Genomic DNA, 7,975 nt, shown 5'->3' with positions numbered 1-7,975 from the left:
TTTGGTGTTTTCATTGTAAAAGTTGGAATAAGGGGTACCACTCTTGTATGCTTGGAACGCATTCACTTGTTCATTTGTTCCCCTACATTCACCTTGGTCATGTCCCAAAGTTCCACAATTCTCACATATCCCACTTGGGATTGATGAGGATGCCGTCATGGCATTAACATGATGCTTCGATGATTTTGAGTTTTCCTCAAGTCTAGCCATAGCTTGTTCAAACTTCAAGTTGATTGTGTCAATTTGAGCACTAAGTTGAGCACCCAATTGAGTAACGGAGTCCACTTCATGCTTCCTTCCTCTAGTAGCGTTGCGAGGTCTACTATATTGTGAGTTATGGACCGCCATTTCCTCAATCTTGTTCCATGTTTGATTGTCATCAACTTCGGTGAACATTCCATTTGATCCCATATTGAGAATGTTCCTAGAATCTTCATATAAACCATTCCAAAATTGTTGCACCAAAAACCATTCGCTAAGTCCATGGTGAGGACATGAGCGACAAATTCCCTTAAACCGCTCCCAAGCTTCATACAAAGACTCTTCATCCCTTTGCTTAAAACCCGTAATTTGAGCTCTTAGCATGTTGGTCTTTTCCGGTGGGTAGAATTTTTTGTAGAAAGCTAGAGCCAACTTCTTCCAAGAATCTATTCCAAGGGTGGCCTTATCAAGGCCCTTCAACCATTGCTTTGCGGTGCCGATTAAGGAAAAAGGAAATAAGACCCATCTAATTTGGTCTTGAGTCACGCCCGTTTGAGAGATAGCATCACAATAGTCGCAAAAGGTTTCCATATGGGAATGAGGGTCCTCACTAGGCATCCCCCCGAATTGGCTCCTCTCAACTAGTTGGATGAAGGCGGACTTGGCAATAAAATTTCCGGTGAGATGTTGCGGTGTAGGAGTACCATTTGGTAGATTCTCCTCGGTGGGTACGGAGTGTGACGAGAATTTTGGCATTGTAGGTGGATTTTGTGTGGTATTGTGTAATGGGTTCTCTTCTCCTTCTATTGCGAAAGGATTGACAAACTCACTAGTGGGTTGAACAACTTCACCAACACCTCTCAAATTCCTCCTAACAAGTCTCCTATTATTCGTCAAGGTTCTTTCGATTTCACGGTCAAAAGGTAACAAATCACTTTGTAACCTTCTAGACATGCAAAATATCAAACAACTCGAAAATGATTAGAACAAACCTTGAGGAGTTTTACTTCCTCAAGGCGAAGAAAGACACAACTAATGACAATAAAAAGAAATGTAAATCAAACAAACACCGTCCCCGGCAACGGCGCCATTTTTGATGCGATCCCGCTAAGTGTTCACAAACTAAGATGTGGTCGTTGGTCACGGTCGAATCAAAACACAATTTATAGCTCCACAAACAACTCTACAATTAATAAAGAGGCAAGTAAAGGTCGGATCCCAAGGGACGGGATTTGAAATGAGATTTCTATTGTAACTAGTGGTGTCTAAGGGGTGTCACAAATTGGGTTGATGTAGAAGGTTACTAAACTAGAATAACAATGAAAATAAACAAGCAAGATGAATTAAAGGGGTGTAAACAATTTATTAAAGGCACTAGGGTGTCATGGGATCATAGGGGAATCATGGGATATGATCATACAAACATGTTCTCAAATTATAAGCAAGCAATTATTGTTGTGATGGATTGAGTTGGGTTATATCTTACAATCCTAGGAAAGTTTGGGTCCCGGAGCCGAATCGATTAGATTGTACAACACCTACAAGTCGACTTAATCTTCCCTACTCAACAACATGCATGGTCTAATGAGACTCGAGTTGGGTTATGTCTTACAAGTCTCATTGAAAAGATAGAAGATGATAGTAAATGCAAGGATTCATAGGCTTAGCATTTCATCAAATATAACATGTGCATGAGTTGAGATCAAAACAAGCAAGCAAATAAAACATGAAAGCATATTAATTTAAGCATGAATCATTCCCCATGTTGGTTTTCCCTAATCACCCATTAACCCTAGCTAAGAGACTACTCACTCATTATCATGTTGATCATGCTAGCAAGGTTGTCAATCATACCAACAATATGAAACATGATGAATAAATGAAAGTAATTAACAATAATTAAAAAGGGATTACGAGATTATACCTACTAATGATTCCAATAATAAAGCAAGAATAATAGAAGTACTTGAATGCTTGATTGAGAGGTTGTCAATCTCCCAACAATAACCCAAATAATCTTCAATTACCCAAAATAAAGGATGAACAAGAGAGAGATTAAAGAACTAAAACTTGGATTAAAACTTGATTAATACTTGATTACAATATTGAAGAGAGATTTGATTGATATTAACTACACTAATTATTGATAAGAAGAACATGCTCCTCTAATTAGACTAATGGGGTATTTATAGTGAAAATTAGGGAGGATGCATTAGGGTTAACTAAGGGCTAAACTAGTAATTACACTTTTAAGTTGAGCAAGGAGGACCCGGTATTTTTGGAGAGAAGGGCTTCTCTTTTCGTAGCTTGAAGAAGACAATCCGTCTTTGGAGCGAGTAATCCCGGGCGGAATAGGGTCGGGACGGGCGGATTGCACCGTTGGAATCCGAGCGGATTCCGGGGAATCCGGGCGGATTGTGGAGGGGGAATCCGAGCGGATTCGTGCAAGGACGCTTCGGATTGTCTTTGCTGGGGCTGGACGGACGGATTGTTGACAATCCGCTCGGATTGTCAGTCAGCATAGTAACTTCTTCTTTTCTTCCCTTTTCTTCATAAATTCCTTGGGGATTTCCTTGGGGACTCAAGGATCTTTTCTCAACATTGCTCTTCTACTATAATATGTACAAAGGCCTTCTAATCTTGTCTCTCCTTGATGCTTGGTCATTGAATTCGATAAATTTAGTCTCGTTTTGCCATGAAAATGCAAGATTCTTACTCCTTTCCTACCAAGGGATCAAAATCTCAAAGAATATGCAAAACAAAGAACTAAAGATAAGAAATGACCCAAATAAGCACTAAAAAGCATGAGAACAAGGCTAATTCGGGGGCTAAATATGCGCCAATTATGGTCACATCAGGCGCTTACTACAGAGAGCCGAAGAGAGTGGGCTATCAAATGGGCCCAAAGAAACATGTGGTTCTTGAATTTCTCCGCCAATGCTTTATGGGTGTCGGATTCTTATCTGAGGTGGAGAAAGGCTACAACTCCGGAAGAGCGGGAGAAATTGAGGAAGCGCGAGCCCATCGATTACAAGGTGCGCGAGGGAGAGAAAGAGAAAGAGAAGCATCTGACAGAGGGAGAAGAAGAAGCCGGGTTTCAAGTTGTTCATCCTTCGAAGAAATCAAAACTACTCCTGTCGCAGAGATGGTGATTGGCAAAAATGGAAAAGCTAGACCTCGAGAAAGACCGTTGGTGATTAGGTCTGAAGTGGCGCAAGAGCATCCGGCTCGAGGTCGTGACAAGAAATATGACAAGAATGACAAGGGCAAGGGGAAGATGGAGGAATAGCCCAAGTCTCTTTATTATTATTTGATTATTATTATTATTGTTGTTGCAATAAAAAGGAGGGATTTTTAGAATCCTAGCCTATTCTATTTTTTTATTATGTAGAGTATTATTATTAGAAGATGAATGAATGAAATAAAAAGGTTAAGTGGTTATGAAACCGTGGTGATTTTCTATCTATTTATTCTTGTCGAATTTCAAATGCAATGCAAATGTCCTTCTATTTACATTTTAGATATAATGGGTTGAATCCCGTGAAGGATTGCCTACGTATTCACTTAAAAAGCGAAATCAAACCCTTGCGCGTAGTTCGAATAAATGTAAAAGAATAATTGTTCGAAGCAAGAGCTTGTAATGAACGTAGAAAATAAGCATGAGCTTTTGCTTACTCTGAAGGTGCGAATTTAGTTTGTTTGATGATACGAGGATGACAAATTTGTCAAAATGCAAGAGCACAGTGACATTTAGCTTGTTTCAGCTTGGCCAGGGGCCGTTTATTTAGTGCCACAAGAGCGACACGTGGGGTTACGCGAGGCGCGTTTTCATTCCTATTCTAGGCATAGTACCGCTTTAGTTGATCAAGGTTTGTTGGGTTTGAAAACTCATTCCCATCTAGGTCTGTGATCCTAACCGCACCCCCTGGGAGTATGGATTTGACTAGAAATGGTCCGGCCCAATTAGGTTTGAATTTTCCCCGTGGGTCGACAGGTAAAAGAGCTCTAACCGATTTGAGCACTAAGTCTCCTTCTTTGATGTTTATTGGCCTAACCCTTTTGTTGAAAGCTCGTTTGATACGTGTTTGGTATGTTTGGACATTATGTAAGGCGCGTAGCCTACGTTCATCCAGGAGGATGAGCTCTTCATATCTATCCCTCTTCCAATCGGCCTCCGGGATTTGACTTTCTAGCAAAATACGCAAGGATGGTATTTCTAGCTCAACTGGTTGTACAGCTTCCATGCCGTAGGTCAAATAGAAAGGAGTAGCCCCAGTGGGCGTCCTGACAGATGTACGATACCCCCATAAAGCAAAGGGTATCTTGCTTGGACAATCTCTATAGTTGTCAATCATTTTCTTGAGGATTGTGACAACATTCTTGTTTGCCGCCTCTATCGCGCCGTTAGTCTGTGGTCTATAGGGCGAAGAGTGGTGATGCTTAATCTTGTATTTGGCTAGCAATTGCTCGGTTTCAGCTTGGAAATGTGATCCGTTATCGCTAATGTTCTCATGTGGGCAACCATATCGACAGATGATGTTGTTTTGTATGAACTTTGCCACATTTTTAGCCGTAAGACCAGTGTATGAAGCCGCTTCTACCCATTTGGTGAAATAGTCAATCGCTACTAGAATGAAATAGTGACCTCCTGTTCCGGCTGGGGTTATCTTCCCGATTATGTCAATTCCCCATGCAGAAAACGGCCAAGGGGATGTCATTGTATAGAGCAATGAAGGAGGGACATGTTGTACATTCCCGAAGATTTGGCAGTTGTGGCAATGTCTTACATATTTGATGCAGTCGGATTCCATTGTGGTCCAATAATATCCCAAACGTGTGATTTTCTTTGCCATCATGGGCCCACTCATGTGAGGACCGCATTCTCCGTCATGGACTTCTTTCATCACCTTTCGTGCCTGTGAATGATCAAGGCAACGTAGGATTACACCAAGAGGTGTTCTTTTGTATAATTCTCCTTGCATCAGAATGTATTGGGAAGCTAGTAGGCGTATAGCACGTTGTCCCCTCTTATCTATATCTGGTGGATATGTACCATTAAGCTTAAAATTCAGGATTGCTTGGAACCAGGGTTCCTGCGCGATTTCCTCTTCATCGGTGATTTGGTGGACATAAGCCGGCTCTGACCGTCGTTCGATGCACAAAGGCATTTCCACCATGTGATCTGGCATATTAATCAATGATGCAAGTTTTGCAAGAGCGTCTGCAAATTGATTTTCCTCCCGAGGTAGGTGTAGGTAGGTTACGTGATCAAAGAATTGAGCGACTTGGTCTATTCTAGCCTGATAAGGTGCTAGGCTTTCGCTTCGGATTTTCCAAGATCCTGTAACTTGGTTGATGATTAGTGATGAATCCCCATGTACTCAGAGGTTTTTAATGCCCAAGCTCACTGCCGCTTGTAGTCCAATGAGACAAGCTTCGTATTCTGCAGCATTGTTTGTCACCTCGAAGTCGAGTTTGACAGCAATTGGTGTATGCTCGCCTTCAGGAGAAATGAGCAACACCCCTACTCCAAATCCTCTTAAGTTTGATGCTCCATCAAAGTACAGGTCCCAGGGAGTCTACATCAGTTTGGAGTATATCCTCGTCTGGAAATGACCAAGTATCTATTGTTTGTGCGTCATTGATAGGATTTTCTGCGAAGAATTCGGCGAAGGCGCGACCTTTTATAACTTTCAGTGGCACGTATTTGAGGTCGAATTCTGAGAGCATCAGGGTCCATCTTGCTAGACGTCCATTGAGGACGGGTTTCTCGAAGAGGTATTTGACTGGATCCATTTTGGAGTATATTTTGACGGAGTAGCTAAGCATGTAATGGCGTAGCTTCTTCGTTGCCCACACAAGAGCGAGGCATGTCTTTTCGAGTTGTGAGTATTTGCACTCGTACTCCAAGAACTTCTTACTAAGATAGTAGATAGCTCTTTCTTCACTTCCTACAGTTTGAGCCAGCATGGCACCCATGGCCGTTTCGGTTACTGTGAGATATAAACCAAGAGGTTGATCTCGTTGTGGTGGCATGAGCACTGGTGGTTTAGCCAATATCTCCTTGATTCGATCGAATGCCTTTTGACAATTGTCATCCCACATGGTGTGGTCTGTTTTCTTGAGTTTCTTGAAGATAGGCTCACAAATCATCGTGAGTTTCGATATGAATCGACTTATATATTGCACCTTTCCTAGGAATCCTCTGACTTCTTTTTCTGTTTGAGGTTGTGGCATTTCGATCAGAGCTTTGATTTTGGAAGGATCTATTTCTATGCCTCTTTGACTAACGACATATCCCAGGAGTTTGCCAGATGTTACCCCGAATGTGCATTTCTGAGGATTGAGTCTCATGTTGTACTTTCGTAGCCTTGCGAAGAACTTGCGGAGGTTCGCAATATGCCCTTCTCTTTCCTTGGACTTGACAATCATGTCGTCTACATATACCTCAACTTCTTTGTGCATCATGTCATGTAGGAGTGTAGTTGCGGTGCGTTGATATGTAGCTCCGGCGTTGATTAATCCAAACGGCATTACCGTATAGCAGTAGGTTCCCCATTGGGTGACGAATGCGGTTTTATGCATATCTTCCATGGCCATCTTGATTTGGTTATAACCCGCATACCCATCCATGAAGGATAGCAATGCGTGGTCCGCAGTATTGTCTACCAATATGTCGATGTGAGGTAGAGGGAAGTCATCTTTTGGACTTTCTTTGTTTAAGTCCCTAAAGTCAACACAAACGCGGATTCTCCCATCCTTCTTGGGTACGGGTACTATGTTAGCTACCCAGTCAGAATACTCGGAAACTTTGATGAACCCGTCTTTGAATTGCTTGTCAACTTCTTCCTTAATCTTTAGAGCCCATTCTGTTCTCATTCGCCGAAGCTTCTGTTTCACAGGTTTGAAACCTGGCTTAATCGGAATCCTATGTTCAGCTATATCCCTGTCGATCCCTGGCATGTCTTTGTAGGACCAAGCGAAAACGTCTTTGAATTCATTTAGGAGGTCTATGAAATCGGCCCTTTCGGTAGAGCTCAAGGTAGTCCCTATCCTAAGTTCTTGGGGTTCTAGTTCGGTTCCTACGTTGATGGGTTCGGTGTCCTCTATTACTGGTCCCCCTTCCCCTTCCTGTAGTATTTCTTTGGCTACGTAGGGAGGTATTTCGATTGAGTCTGGGTCTTGGTCATCCTCGTATCATCGTAAATGTAATTGCACTCAAGATAACACAAAGAGTAAGCAGAACCTGATTTATTCATATTAAAATTTAAGTAAAGTTGAAACAAAGAAGCCAACTGATCCATGGTCAGTGGCGGCAAAGGGACAGTGGTTGGGGCATTTCCCGAACTACTGTGACTACTCGAGACTAAGCTATGAGAAACGAAGGGAGTGGGGATGACGACAGGAGTAGACTCTCTAATGACTTATCTAGACTCTAACTCTGACTCCGACTCCGACTCGAACTCATCGTCTTCTGGTTCTCCTTTGAACATCTCTCCTTCTCCAGTGGTGAGCTTGAAGAGTCTTCCTTGATTGTTGGTCCATTTGATAGATTTTCTCCATCCTTTCTGCTGTTTTGCGTCGGTTTCTGTGATCAACGCCGTGGGGTTGAAGCGATCGTCTTGAAGTATCATAGTAATGATCTCATCCTGCGCGGCCCTAACGAATCGATCTTCTCCAAACAATAGGCTAACGGCTTGTTCGTCTAAGCAGGGTGCTTGACGGGTTTTGACGGTAGGAATCGTTTCTGGAGGGATGAAGTAGCAATCGTGAA

The 7,975-nt window shown here is 42.3% G+C and overlaps 1 non-coding gene across 1 annotated transcript; it reads left to right on the top strand.

Annotated features, from left to right (window-relative positions):
- Positions 1–478: 478 nt before the first annotated feature.
- On the top strand, positions 479–585 carry LOC141610112 (small nucleolar RNA R71). The gene has a single exon (XR_012528006.1). It is a non-coding gene; the product is annotated as a small nucleolar RNA R71 (small nucleolar RNA).
- The last annotated feature ends 7,390 nt before the right edge of the window (positions 586–7,975 follow it).

The sequence above is a fragment of the Silene latifolia genome, chromosome 10 (genome assembly GCF_048544455.1).
Source record: "Silene latifolia isolate original U9 population chromosome 10, ASM4854445v1, whole genome shotgun sequence".
Taxonomy (NCBI): Eukaryota; Viridiplantae; Streptophyta; class Magnoliopsida; order Caryophyllales; family Caryophyllaceae; genus Silene; species Silene latifolia.
The sequence above is the reverse complement of the archived record's forward strand: the minus strand, read 5'-3'. Positions and strand labels throughout refer to the sequence as shown.